Genomic DNA, 14,045 nt, shown 5'->3' with positions numbered 1-14,045 from the left:
AGTGCCACTCCTGTTACCAATCTGGCTGCCATTTGTTGGATCATTTGAACCTTCCGAACAGTCTTCAAAGGCAACCCCATGTAGGGCGCATTGCAGTAGTCTATACGGGATGTAACCAGAGCATGGACTACCGTGGCCAAGTCAGACTTCCCAAGGTATGGGCGCAGTGTAAATATCAGACATTTACACGACAATAGTAAAATCACAGTTATGAAGTCGCAACTAAAATAATTTTAGTTACATGAAGGGGTCGCAGCATTAGGAAGGTTGGGAACCACTGTTCTATAGTTCTAAAAAGCTGGGCTTCCTCCCAGCCAGCCAAGCGAATATTTTCATCTTGTACGTGGCTGATGCCATTTTGGCATCTGGAGAGCTGAGTTCACTATTAACATATCTGATTGGAATCCAAGGCGAAATGAACCAAAGGAAGAGAACAGAAGAAATCCTCCCATTCCTCCTGAATATATATAGAGAGCAAAGGAATGGTGTTTAAATAAAAGAGACAGGCATAGACAAGCCACCAAGGCATTCTCTTGAGCATGCCCCATCGAAATGAATGGGAGCCATTCAAGAGTACTGCTGTGCTCTTGTGTGGGTCCTATTCAGTGGGTCCCAAACAAGAAAGCCATGATGCCATGGGAGTGGGGAGCCACAAAGGGGTTGAAGGCTCAATCCAAACCAATTTAAAATTCCATGGGACTTTTGCCAAAAAAGGGGAGGGGAAACCCTTCAATGGGACCTGGGATTGCAACCATATGTCAAATATGAACTAACATGAAAATAGAAGAAAAAAAGTCGGGGGGGGGGGGGATGAAAATAAAACTTCCATTAGGGAACTTGGCAAGGGAAGCTACATTAAAAAGGAGAGCACGCAGTAATTAGCTTTCACATGAAGGATCGCTTTATTTTGCAATGAAAATTTCCATGACACACTGCACAAAACGTGGCTATTTTATTATTGTCAAAAAAGAGGCATATTAGGAAAATAGCCCATGTAGCCCTGGACAAATTTCACCAAAAAGCCTAGAATGGTGATTAAAAATGCAGCATGAGTCACATTATGCTTTTTTTTAAATCTTTTAAAAATGTATTAAACCTATTTTTCATCTGCTTTAGCCTGAGGTTTGATATGATCCACGACAAATCCAAAACAATACTAATAGGAAGCCTGGGTCCAAAGCGGTTGGCTTTGTTCCCCACAAAGATCTAGAGATACTCCAAAAAGGGACAACCCCCCACAGCGGTTTCTCACATGGGATGGGCTGTGCCCATTTCACATGCAGGGAAGAGTGGTTCAAAGGAGTATTTTTCTTTGTCCTTAGTAATGACACACATAGCCAACGCTGACTGCTTATGAAGCAGTACAAAACTATCACTCAGTGATCCCGAATGGGTTGGGAACGAGAAGCGACAATGAAGGCAAATAACTAGCAACAACTATTTGAAGATGATGGAAGGGCTTTTGACCATCTCAAATATAATAATAATAATAATAATAATAATAATAATAATAACTTTACCATCTCCCCAAGGGACTCGGTGCGGCTTACATGAGGCCGAGCCTACAATATAACAATAAAAACAATTGCAACAGTAATAATAATAATAAATATATAATATTCTGGGCACCACAATTCAAGAGAGATATTGACAAGCTGGAATGTGTCCAGAGGAGGGCGACTAAAATGATCAAGGGTCTGGAGAACAAGCCCTATGAGGAGCGGCTTAGGGAACTGGGCATGTTTAGCCTGAAGAAGAGAAGGCTGAGAGGAGATATGATAGCCATGTAGAAATATGTGAGAGGAAGCCACAGGGAGGAGGGAGCAAGCTTGTTTTCTGCTTCCTTGGAGACTAGGACACGGAACAATGGCTTCAAACTACAAGAGAGGAGATTCCATCTGAACATTAGGAAGAACTTCCTGACTGTGAGAGCCGTTCAGCAGTGGAACTCTCTGCCCCAGAGTGTGGTGGAGGCTCCTTCTTTGGAAGCTTTTAAGCAGAGGCTGGATGGCCATTTGTGAGGGGTGATTTGAATGCAATATTCCTGCTTCTTGGCAGAATGGGGTTGGACTGGATGGCCCATGAGGTCTCTTCCAACTCTTTGATTCTATGATTCTATGATTCTATCTCTAATATAATAATAATAAGCCATAACAACAAGCCATGATGATGATGATGATGATGATGATACGGAGGGCTGATTCTGGCAGCCCAAGAACAAGCCATTCGAACCAATGCTATCAAAGCCAGAATTGAAAAGTTGACAGCAGATCCCAATTGTAGACTCTGCAAGGAAGCAGATGAAACAATAGATCCCATCCTCAGCTGCTGCAAGAAGATCGCGCAGACAGACTACAAGCAGAGGCATAACACCGTTGTTCAGATGATTCATTGGAACCTGTACCACAAATACCATCTGCCTATAGGATCACAAGCCTGAAAAAGTTACAGAAAATCAACACGACAAGCTACTCTGGGACTTCTGAATTCAGACAGACAGAGTATTGGAGCTCAACACTCCAGGCATCGCAATCATTTTTTAAAATAAAATACGGATCGTCGATGTTGCAATCCCAGGCAACAGCAGGATTGAAGAGAAACAACTGGAAAAGCTGACATGATATGAGGATTTAAAAATCGAACTGTAAAGACTCTGGCACAAACCAGTCAAGGTGGTCCCAGTTATGATTTACACACTGGGTGCAATGCCTAAAGACCTTGGCCTGTACTTAAACACGATCGGCGCTGACAAAATTACCATCTGCCAGCTGCAGACGGCCACCTTACTGGGATCTGCACTCATTATTCACCAATACATCACACAGTCCTAGACACTTGGGAAGTGTCCGACGTGTGATCCAATTTAACAGCCAGCAGAGTGTCTGCTGTGGACTCATTTTGGTGTATTTGCAATAATAACAACAACAACAACAACAACAAGCCATAATAATAATAATAATGACAAAAGAAGATGAGGATGAGGGCGAAGATGAAGAAGGAGAAGGAGAAGGAGGAGCAGCCGCTGCCGGTAAAGTTGGTCCCAGTGATGATTGGCACACTGGGTGCAGTATCTAAAGATCTTGGCCTGCACTTAAACACAACTGACGCTGACTAAACAACCATATTGTCAGCTGCAAAAGGTTATCCTACTCATATCTGCGCCCATTATTCGCCGATACATCCCACAGTCCTAGACACTTAGAAAGGGCCCTTTGTAAGACCCTGTTTAGCCTCCCAAAGTAGTAAACAGTAATAGTAGTTATTAAAACTATTAGAGACAGTTTATTGGGTCTCACACTCTTATTTTTTGCATTTTTTCTACCTCAGCCCCTTTTTCTTGTTGTTGTTTTTTTTTAACACAAGCATTAATCTTTGGTATCTTTGTTTTTAGGCCTGTTCCTGGGGTTGTTTGGAGTGCTGATTCAGAAAATTGCATTGGATAGACCACATCAGCTCTAGATTATTAAATATGGTTTTATGTGGGTGAAGAGATGGCAACTAACCGGATGGCTTATGTTCTGTATTAGAAACTAGAGCTGATGTGGTCTATTCAATGCAATTGTCTGAATCAGAGCCCCAAATAGCCAAGCCGGTTCTAAAGTTGACCAAAAACTGATTCATAACCCTTTTGATACTAATGTTTTGAGAGTGGTCCCTGGTCAAAGTGGTCCCTGGTCAAAAAAAGGTTGGGAACTGCTTTTACTTTTTGTGTCAGGAGCAACTTGAGAAATTGCAAATCATTTCTGGTGTGAGAAAATTGGCCGTCTTCAAGGACTTTGCCCAGGGGATGCCCAGATGTTTTGATGTTTTACCATCCTTGTGGGAGGGTTCTCTCATGTCCCCACATGGGGAGCTGGAGCTGACAGAGGGAGCTCATCCATGCTCTCCCTGGATTCATACCTCCAACCTGTCGGTCTTCAGTCCTGCCGGCACAAGGGTTTAACCCATTGCACCATCGGTAGCACCAGGGAACCACTGATATAGAGTCATACTGGTGAACCTCAGGTATGCTTGCAGGCCAAAACAATAGTGAATGTGGAGTCTGTATTGTAAAGAAAAGAAAGCAGGAAAGAAAAGTAGAGTGAGCAGAAGGTGTTCACTAAAGTTTCCAACCGCTTTGAGTCCCCCCAGGGGTGAGAAATACTGTAAATAAATAAATAAACTTTTTGAAACAAATACAGTGTTCCGTTGCTACTTCGCAGTTCACTTTTAGCAGACTTGCTGTTTCACGGGTTTTTGAAAATACCAATAAAATATTAAATATTAAATATTTATGTCCAGTGGAGGCCAGGACCTGGAATGGAACCCCCACAATATTGTGTCCAATTCTGGGCACCACAATTGAAGAGAGATATTGACAAGCTGGAGTGTGTCCAGAGGAGGGCGACTAAAATGATCAAGGGTTTGGAGAACAAGCCCTATGAGGAGCGGCTTGAAGAGCTGGGCATGTTTAGCCTGCAGAAGAGAAGGCTGAGAGGAGACATGATAGCCATGTGCAAATACGTGAGAGGAAGTCATAGGGAGGAGGGAGCAAGTTTGTTTTCTGCTGTCCTGGAGACTAGGACGCAATGGAGCAATGGCTTCAAACTACAAGAAAGGAGATTCCATCTGAACATTAGGAAGAACTTCCTGACTGTGAGAGCCGTTCAGCAGTGGAACTCTCTGCCCCGGAGTGTGGTGAAGGCTCCTTCTTTGGAAGAGTTTAAACAGCGGCTGGATGGCCATCTGTCAGGGGTGCTTTCAATGCAATTTTCCTGCTTCTTGGCAGGGTGTTGGACTGGATGGCCCATGAGGTCTCTTCCAACTCTTTGATTTCATGATTCTAAGTGAGGGAACACTGTACTCAAAGTAAACCTTACAGGGAAGCTTGCTCTCATGGGATACTTCCCTATTCTGAGCATCCGTACTCTGAATTGGAGAGGGCTTGTTTGAAACATTCCCCTTCAACTCACAGTTATGCAGGCTCCGAAAGAAATTACTGTTGATGTAACTACCTAAATGAAATGAAAGTGATATTATTATTATGTTCTCAAAATTTGATATGACAAGAGTAGAACAGGGGAAGGGAATTCTGCAACTTAAAAATTTCATGCGCAAGGCCAGAGGCAGGGCGGTACACAATGAATTATGCTTAACGCCGGCTTGCTTTGAATCCCGTCAAACACATTTAAAGCCCGGAGTGCTTTAAATACGTGCTCTGCCACTCTCAGGATGACATACACATGCAAATGGAAGAGGAGCGTGTAAATCTCTACAGGACCTGGCAAGATAGTGAACATCTCCCAATGAACAGCAATTAAGGAACCAAGGAGGAACATGGGTCGGGTTTTATCAGTCGGCTGGTGCATTGCTAGGGAACGACACCGAAATGAGAGCCCTCCCCAAGGGCTCCATTTTGTGGATGAGTTCATCTTCATGCTCACAAGATGGCAAAATGGCCCACTGGTACAATTAACTGTGCTAGTGATCCAAATCAACTCCTACATCTCTGGAGGTATGCATTAATTGACTCCATTCAGGGTGAAGCAAGCAAATGGGGAGGGAAGGGGGTGAAAGTCACCCACTTTACCATGTTATTCAAAGTATTCTGGCATATAGTGCAACGCTTTTTTCCTTTAGGAAATGCCATAGCAGAAAATGAAGAATCTATGACTAATACCACTTTGGAACAGAGGATAAAACTCTATCTATCTATCTATCTATCTATCTATCTATCTATCTATCTATCTATCTATATGCTCTGTTCACTTTGAGTGGCATCATAACTCAAAATCCACTGGATGAATTGCCGCCAAATTGGGCCACAAGACTAACCCAAGGAGTGACCATCACTAAAAAAATGATTTTGTCATTTGGGAGTTGTAGTTGCTGGGATTTATAGTTCACCTATAATCAAAAAGCATTCTGAACTCCACCGACAATGGAATTGAACCAAACTTGGCACACAGGACTCCCATGACCAACAGAAAACATTAGAAGGGTTTGACGGGCATTGACCTTGAGTTTTGGAGTTGTGGTTCACTTACTGTGGACTCAAACAATGATGGATCTGGAACAAACTTGGCAAGAATAATATGCCCAAATCTGAATGAACACTTGGCACACAGGACTCCCATGACCAACAGAAAACACTAGAAGGATTGGGTGGGCATTGTCCTTGAGTTTTGGAGTTGTAGTTCACCTACATCCAGAGAGCACTGTGGACTCAAACAATAATGGATCTGGAACAAACTTGGCACGAATACTCAATATGCCCAAATCTGAATGAACACTTGACACACAGGACTCCCCTGAGCAACAGAAAATACTAGAAGGGTTTGGTGGGCAATGACCTTGAGTTTTGGAGTTGTAGTTCACCTACATCCAGAGAGCACCATGGACTCAAACAGTGATAGATCTGGACCAAGCTTGGCATGAATACTCAATATGCTGAGATATGGAAACAGATGGAGTTTGGGAGAAACAAACCTTGACATTTGGGAGTTACATTTGCTGGGATTTATAGTTCACCTACAATCAAAGAGCCTTCTGAACCCCACCAATAATAGAATTGGGCCAACCTTTCCACACAGAGCCCTCATGACCAACAGAAAATACTGTGTTTTCTGGTCGTCTTTGGCGACCCCTCTGACACCCCCTCGTGTCCCGACCCCCAGGTTGAGAAATACTGCTATAGAATAACTGTAGGGGGGGAAATCCCCGATAAATATCCTTGTGAAGACTAAGCATCCTTAGATGACATGGAATTATGTGTTTGTTCCTGTTAAGTGAGTTTGTTGGTCAAAAAACAAACAAACTACCAAATGTCAACTCTTTAACTTGCAATTTTTCTGATCCTGCGAGAAAGATTCCCGAAGGAGACATGAGAGGAACTGCATTTCCTCTGAACTTGGAATCATCTTGGGGGTTATAATTAAGGGGCTGGCACTTTCTTCTGTACGCTTCATTAATCTCCGATTGGCCATTGGGTTCCCCTCTCGCCCCACATTGACCTTTAATTTATTTTTAATGCTGTTTATTAAAATTAACCATGCCGCGCTCTGTCGTTCTTTGCTGGTTGCTGGTTGTGATTACAGTCATGAATGTATAATGCCGCCATTCACAATGCACTCAGTCAAATCAGTAGGTTGTTTCCGTAGTTGACGTGATGAACCCAACGGGGGTTGCTTTACTAATTTTTCGACTTTGTCATTAAACCTGCTCTAGCTATCACTAGATTATTCTCCCCTACAGCACCCAGCATGTTGACATTTTCAAACCTTATTAATATTCTTCTTTTTTACTCTCTTTGGCAGGATCATCTACCTGAGCTGAGGCCAGTCTGTATGAGGATCATCAGCACCAGCCATTGAAGGATCAGTGGTAAGATCAAGGATATGCGTTCCAGATGTCATTCTGCATTTTCAGGGAAAAAGAAAGGAAAGACCTGTGGAAGAAGAAGTGTTTCTTCGTGGCAGAAGGAGACAGTGTGCCTCCTTGCAGGGTTCAACCATTGTGAGCTCCCTAAAGTGTGAACACCAGAAATTAAGTTGCAAAGATCCAATTTCTTTGCTCCAAAAAATAGAGTTAGTCTTCAGAAATGTGTTTCATGTTGAGTGCATGTAAAAGGAAAACTATAAAAGGCTAGCAGGTGGTTTTTCTGAACAGAATTGTTTAATAACAGTAGCAAAAATCAAGTTTCTTCAGTTAGTCTGCAAAAAGGGAAGCCGTTTTGTACAAGAGGAATGGCATGAAGATGGGTTGGTAGCTTAGGTAACCAATCATAGTGCTTGATGAATGGAGTACCTATTGTCTTTCTGGCCAAATGGTTTCTTCCTGGGAGAGCCGCGCAGGAGATGTTGCTTGCTCAAAACGAATTGCCCAGTAGAGTTGTGCGCAGAACCATTTTCCATAGTTTCCTCTGTTCTTTCATTGCTTTCGTTACCTTTGGGAGTACGTAACGGGAAACCCCCTTCCCGGTACGAAAATCAGCTCGACACGAAAGCAAGTGGGAGCCGATCCCAGCTCCTTGCCTGCTTTTCATGAACACGTGGTGCTCCATGCCTCCCTGCCTTGGAAAGAAAGAGACTGTGTGTGTGGCATGCAAATCCAGAAAGTGTGCATGCCTGACTGCTGCTGGGCACCTCCTCTAGAGCACTTGCCTTTGCCTCCTTGCCTTGGAAAGAGAGTCTGTGTGTGTTTGTGTGGCATGCAGGCCCAGAAAGTGTGTGTGCCCGCCTGCTGCCGAGCATCTCCTCTAGAGTAAGAATGAGCACTTGCCTTTGCCCCCTGGCCTTGGAAAGAGAGGGAGTCTGTGTGTGTTTGTGTGGCATGCAGGCCCAGAAAGTGTGTGAGCCTGCCTACTGCTGAGCACCTCCTCTAGAGTAAGAATGAGCACTTGCCTTTGCCCCCTGGCTTTGGAAAGTGTGTGTGTGTGGCATGTTGGTGGTGGAAACCACGGCTTCTTAAACTGTGGGTACTGACCCAAAACGGGATCCTCTTAGCTCAATGCTGGGGTCACAAAAATTGACAACAGTGAACGGTGTGGGTGTTTCAGACATTTGCACGAATCTGTTAACAACATCATGCAGTGTTTACAGTAGACTCAATAAAAAGGGAACCCAGCCTGTTTAGCAAGCCTTGCAAATACTGATTTATTATCAGTAAATGTTTGATTTTAGAGCTATTTTACCTATATACCTTTGTACTCAGGGTCATGTCTACATTCCTCAGGCAGAAAGGAGTTATGAGTAAAAAAGTTTAAGACACCTGGTATAGACACGCCCTAAATCATTCATCCAGTGCTACTCTATAAAGAACTAGCCGTCCCCTGCCATGCGTTGCTGTGGCCCAGTCTGTGAATATGTGCTTCTTGTGTGTGTATATATATTTGTGTATATGTGTGTTTGCGTATATATATGTGGTTTTGCGCATGCGTTGTAATGGTTTTTTGGGGGTTTTTTTGCTTTTAAAGTCTCTTCTGCTGTGTTTTTCGGTGTTTTTATGAGTGATGGTCACTCATTGACCTGATAGGTGTATTGTGTCCAAATTTGGTGTCAATTCGTCCAGTCGTTTTTGAGTTCTGTTAATTCCACAAATGAACACTGCATTTTTATTTATACTAATTGTCCCTTGCCATGTGTTGCTGTGGCCCAGTCTGTGTTTATGTGTTTTGTGTGTGTATATATGTATATACGTGTGTATATTTGTGCATATGTGTAAATATGTTGTTTTGCACATGCATTGTAATGCATTGTAAATTTTTTTTTTGGCTTTTTAAGTCTCTTCTGCTGTGTTTTTCAGTGTTTTTATTAGTGATGGTCACTTGTTGGCCTGAGAGGTGTCTTGTGTCCAAATTTGGTGTCAATTGCCCAGTGGTTTTTGAGTTATATTAATCGCACAAACGAACATTACATTTTTATTTATATAGATGTATAATATAGCTCAGGCATGGGCAAACTTCAGTCCTCCAGGCTGTTAGGAATTGTGGGAGTTGTAGTCCAAAACACCTGGAGGACCAAAGTTTACCCATGCCTGATCTAGCTATTCTCATAATAATAACTCCTAGGAAGACTTATACAGATGGAGTTCTCGGAAGTTTTGTAAATGTGTTTTCATTTTTTAAACAATCTTTTTGACTTTTAATTTTGTAAGAATGACAAATATAGTAGTTATAAATTCATTGTTTACAAACGGTTCATTATAGCACTGCAAACATATTAAGAAAAACAATCATAATGTATCTCAAGGGAATGTGAGCTATTTCAAGTTTGATGGGGAAAATATGAAAGCGGCACCAAATTGCCACAAAGTCCTGTGTGATATTCATTCCTTATGTTTCTTGCAGATTTCTGGTAAAGTTTTCTGTCAGTGTAACTTTCCAGGCTCTGTTCACCCATCCTCTAATGCAGTGGTTCTCAACTTTCCTAAAGCTGCGACCCCTTAATGCGGTTCCTCATGTTGTGATGACCCACAATAATAAAATTATTTTCGTTGCTATTTCATAGCTGTTATTATGCTACTGTTGTCAATCGTAAGGTAAATATCTGATATGCAGGATGTATTTTCATTCACTGGCTCGCATTTGGCAGAAATACCCGATATGCCCAAATTTGAATACTGGTGGGGGATTGATGTTGTCATTTGGGCATTGTAGTTGCTGGAATTTATAGTTCACCTACAACCAAAGAGCATGATGGATCTGGACCAAACTTGGCACAAAAACTCAATATGCCCAAATGTGAACACTGGTGGAGTTTGGGAAAAATAGACTATGACATTTGGGAGTTGTAGTCCTGGGATTTATAGTTCACCTACAATCAAAGAGCATGATGGATCTGGACCAAACTTGGCACAAATACTCAATATGCCCAAATGTGAACACTGGTGAAGTTTGCGGAAAATAGACCATGACATTTGGGAGTTGTAGTCCTGGGATTTATAGTTCACCTACAATCAAAGAGCATGATGGATCTGGACCAAACTTGGCACAAATACTCAATATGCCCAAATGTGAACACTGGTGGAGTTAGGGAAAAATAGACTATGACATTTGGGAGTTGTAGTCCTGGGATTTATAGTTCACCTACAATCAAAGAGCATGATGGATCTGGACCAAACTTGGCACAAAAACTCAATATGCCCAAATGTGAACACTGGTGGAGTTTGCGGAAAATAGACCATGACATTTGGGAGTTGTAGTCCTGGGATTTATAGTTCACCTACAATCAAAGAGCATGATGGATCTGGACCAAACTTGGCACAAATACTCAATATGCCCAAATGTGAACACTGGTGGAGTTAGGGAAAAATAGACCATGACATTTGGGAGTTGTAGTTGCTGGGATTTATAGTTCACCTACAATCAAAGAGCATTCTGAACTCCACCAACGATGGAATTGAACCAAACTTGGCAAACAGGACTCCTATGACCAATAGATAATACTGGAAGTGTTTGGTGGGCATTGTCCTTGAGTATGGGCGTTGTAGTTTACTTACACCCAGAGAGCACTGTGGACTCAAACAATGATGGATCTGGACCAAACTTGGCCCAAATACTCAATATACCCAAATGTGAACACTGGTGGAGTTTGGGAAAAATAGACCATGACATTTGGGAATTTCAGTTTCAGAGATTTATAGTTCACCTACAATCAAAGAGCATTCTGAACCCCACCAATGATAAAATTGGGCCAAACATGTCACATAGAACCCCCATGACCAACAGAAAATACTGTGTTTTCTGGTGGTCTTTGGCGACCCCTCTGACACCTTCTTACTATCCCCCCAGGGGCCCCGACTCCCAGGTTGAGAAACACAGCTCTAATGTTAAAGCCTTCCAGTAATTTCCAGTATTTTGCTATTTCCCATTTTGCAGCCACCAGTAACATTAAAGTTAGTTCTTTGTGCATGTTTTTCATTTTTTATCCCAACATATCATCGTCTGATTGGCTGCCATTGATATTGAGATCCCTGGAGCATTCTGGGGGGATGGTAAGCAGCAATTGACTGCAAAGGATGTCTTAGGCGATCCCTCATAGTCCGAGAATGATGGTCCTCCAAATGTAGTGTCCTGGCGATGGGTCCGCAGGGGACTGGGGAGCCCTATTCTTGATCTGCATCTTCTTCCACAGTGAGGGCATCGGTTTCCAGGTGGAAGATAGTCCCAGTCAGGGTTGGCTTGTGCCTTCCTCTTGGCACATTTCTCTCTTTTGCCCTCCATTCGTGCTTCTTCAAATTCTACAGCACTGCTGGTCACAGCTGACCTCCAACTGGAGCACTCAAGGGCCAGGGCTTCCCAGTTCTCAGTGTCTATGTCAGAGTTTTTAAGGTTGGTTTTGAGTCCATCTTTGAATCTCTTTTCCTGTCCTCCAACATTTCTTTTTCCGTTCTTGAGTTCAGAGTAGAGCAACTGCTTTGGGAGACAGTGGTCAGGCATCCAGACAACTGGCCGGTCCAGCGGAGTTGATGGCAGTGGACCATTGCTTCAGTGCTGGTGGTCTTTGCTTCTTCCAGCACGCTGACATTTGTCTGCTTGTCTTCCCAAGAGATTTCCAGGATTTTCCGGAGGCAACGCTGATGGAATCGTTCTAAGAGTTGCATGTGACGTCTGTAGACCACGTCTCGCAGGTGTATAGCAGGGTTGGGGGGACAATAGTTTTAAAAACAAGCACCTTGGTCTCCCAACGGATATCCCGGTCCTCAAACACTCTCTGCTTCATTTGGAAAAAAGCTGCACTCACAGAGCTCAGGCAGTGTTGTATTTTGGTGTAAGCAGCAGTTGACTGCAAAGGATGTAGGTCAATCTCAATAGAAAAGGTGGTGTAACCAGCCAAACTGTGTTACTACTTTTATCACAGGTCCAAAATCCCCATTATCTGTCCTCTCCTTGCTGCCTTTTTCAAAGGATCACGGTTCATTGGACACCTGTTCAGACAAAACTTCGTGGGGATCACATCACTGCTATTTTCAAAGACCTTCAGAAACAGCAGAGATGATCATTTCTCATTATTGTTGCCGAGCTTTCCAAAGGCCTTCTTTCTTCGCTAACTGTGGATGGATGAACACAGCCTTATGTATGCGCACCCACACTGTTCCTCCTGGCTAAATGACTTTATTTGTCCATCCATTCACACTTCATTTCGGCCTTTATGTGGGGTTTTGAATCCATGCTTTAATATATTTCCTCGACACAAGGAAGGATTTCAATGAGTCTGTGATGAATGTCCATATTAAATTAGACCCCACTTTTTAATTAAGTTCATCTAAATTTAATTTTGCAATTTTCCTTTGGTAAACCCACCTGACTCCAGCTGCCGAATGTGCTTTTCCTACCACTGTTCACCCATAATTGTACCTGTGAAAGATTTATGACTTAGGTAGACCATTCTAAACCATTTGGAACATGTTCAACATATGCTTCATGGATGACTAGTAATGTGAACAATTCATATTAGAGGCTACAAGTCGGCTTCTAGGAATTTTCAACTTGTATTCGTTACTTTTCATTGTGAATGAAGAAGCCATTTTTACAAAAAAATATCTCAGTGTCAGAAATATTACAGTGAATGGGTTGTTGTGAGTTTTCGAGGCAGTATGTTCCAGAAGCATTATCTCCTGACGTTTTGCCTGCAACCTCCTCAGAGGTTGTGAAGATGCTTGCCATAGATGCAGGCGAAACGTCAGGAGAGAATGCTTCTGGAACATGGCCAGAAAACTCACAACAACCCAGTTATTCTGACCATGAAAGCTATGGCAGGCATCCTCAGAGGTTGTGAGGGTGACTGCCATAGATGCAGGCGAAACGTCAGGAGAGAATGCTTATGGAACATGGCCATGTAGCCCGGAAAACTCACAAAAACCTAATGATTCTGACCATGAAAGCTATGGCAGGCATCCTCAGAGGTTGTGAGTATCCTTGCCATAGATGCATGCGAAACGTCAGGAGAGAATGCTTCTGGAACATGGCAATGCAGCCCAGAAAACTCACAGCAACCCAGTGATTCTGACCATAAAATATATGGCAGGCATCCTCAGAGGTTGTGAGGATACTTGCCATAGATGCAGGCGAAATGTCAGGATAGAATGCTTCTGAAACATGGCCATGCAGCCCAGAAAACTCACAACAACCCAGTGATTCTGATCATGAAAGCCTTCAACAATGCATTTATTTTGCATTAAAAATGCAAGTCTGTAACTTTGCTTTAAAAATATACTTTGTCATTCCAACCCCAGTTTATTTGTTGTGATTACATTCTTCTGAAAGTATTTATTTCCTTCCCTATTTTGTGGCCTTAACCAAAATAAATACTTTTAGTTACTGTATATATTCATATATAACTTTAGATATTTTTTAAAAAATCAATCCAAAATCCTGAATATGGGTTAAAGTAAGTACTGTGTCTTTATCAAAAAAGGAAGCATCTTTGAGTAGAGTGGTGGATGAACCTCGCCCCATCCACATGTCATTTCAAAATCCATAATTTTGGATCCAAAACCTGCTCTCGACTTATACATGAGTATATATCAGGCATGGGCAAACTTTGGCCTTCCAGGTGTTTTGGACT

At 42.6% G+C, this 14,045-nt stretch overlaps 1 protein-coding gene across 10 annotated transcripts in view; it reads left to right on the top strand.

Moving 5' to 3' along the window:
- The window catches only part of SEMA6D (semaphorin 6D), a 589,599-nt gene that overhangs the window by 205,183 nt on the left and 370,371 nt on the right, over nt 1-14,045 (top strand). For all 10 annotated transcript variants that reach the window (XM_060755299.2, XM_060755293.2, XM_060755296.2 and 7 more), the window contains exon 2: nt 7,296-7,362. The gene's annotated coding sequence lies outside the window, so the exon portion shown is untranslated. The remainder of the gene's footprint in view (nt 1-7,295; nt 7,363-14,045) is intronic.

Source organism: Anolis sagrei, chromosome 9 (assembly GCF_037176765.1).
Source record: "Anolis sagrei isolate rAnoSag1 chromosome 9, rAnoSag1.mat, whole genome shotgun sequence".
Taxonomy (NCBI): Eukaryota; Metazoa; Chordata; class Lepidosauria; order Squamata; family Dactyloidae; genus Anolis; species Anolis sagrei.
The sequence above is the reverse complement of the archived record's forward strand: the minus strand, read 5'-3'. Positions and strand labels throughout refer to the sequence as shown.